Source organism: Aplysia californica, unplaced genomic scaffold, assembly GCF_000002075.1.
Source record: "Aplysia californica isolate F4 #8 unplaced genomic scaffold, AplCal3.0 scaffold00655, whole genome shotgun sequence".
Taxonomy (NCBI): Eukaryota; Metazoa; Mollusca; class Gastropoda; order Aplysiida; family Aplysiidae; genus Aplysia; species Aplysia californica.
In genome coordinates, this window is record NW_004797925.1 from 332,693 (window position 1) to 334,117 (window position 1,425).

Consider the following 1,425-nt stretch of genomic DNA (forward strand, 5'->3'; position numbering starts at 1 on the left):
GGATTTTTTTTCTTTTCTTTTTGTTTTTCTGCGAGTCACTCAGAGGTTAAGATAATCTCTTTTTTTTTTTACTGGAATATCTCTCATTATTGCTTTTGTTCTACTTTTTTTGGATGAAAATTAAGGAAAATAAACCTACCGTCTGAACACATCATACACACAATATCATAATATTGTTATGACATTATGCAGTTGGCAGCGCCGTGAAACTCTTATCAAACTGAAACTCAAGATGTTATTTTTTTTACTTAGTTTGATTTTTTATGTTCATTTTTAAACGCTAGGCACCTTGTGTAATAACCAAAAACATAATGTGTAGAAACATTAATATATGTGTTGTTGGAGCCTACTTTGCACACGGTTACAGGAACTCCGTCATAAAATTCTTTTTAAAAAAATACATCACTCTGCATACCAACATTTAGGTCAACGTGTGACCTTTCTCGAGCAGTGAAGTAAGCATGAATAAATAATAATCATGTAAAACTCTTTGAATCCGGATCGCCACTCAAGTGGTGTTTTGGGAGCACTGATCTCGTACGTGAAACCAAAAATCTGCACCTTGTGTTTTCTACATTTAATACCTATTTTCCCCCATATTGTGATTTTCTACCACATAACGACTAGTTACAGTGCTAACACAAACAAATCCATCAAATTCTGACTGAATTATAACCAATTTACGGTAATACACAAATAATCCATCAATAACTGATTGAATTATAGCCAAGTTACTGTAATACACAAATAAATCCATCAATAACTGATTGAATTATAGCCAATCTACGGTAATACACAAATAAATCCATCAATAACTGATTGAATTATAGCCGATTTACGGTAATACGCTTGGCGTCTCTGGGTGGGTAAAATTGTGGAATCCCCTGCGCACTGAAAGAGGTAGACAATAAAACCAGTGAAGGAAGGAATGCGATGTACCTCATATTCTTATACATTAAACTTCATGAGCAAAGCACAGCAAAGCAAAGCAAAGCAAAGCGGTAAAGCTATCCTACAACACATTACTTTTCTAGCTCGGTCATTAACGACGTATACTGTTTACGGCGCATTTTTATGAACGTCAACCCCTTCACCATATCGTATATCAAAATATAGGTCAGCTCGTGAGCGTTCTCGTGTTGTCTCGTGCGCATGAATACGATGACACCATTTTTTTTAGGGTAAATGTTTTACGAGGCAGAAGATAATCGGAGACGTCTCCGGCGAGCACCCAGGAACTATTCGAAGACACACTCCCGCACACAGATGCACTACTTTGGGGGGACCAAACTGCGTATTATTTGCTGCAGATCTCACGTAATATAGCCACCAAAATTGTCACAAATCAATTATTTTCAAGAAAATGTCAAACCCAACATCAAAACATCAAATTATGGATTAAAACAGCCTCTCTACTGCTACTCC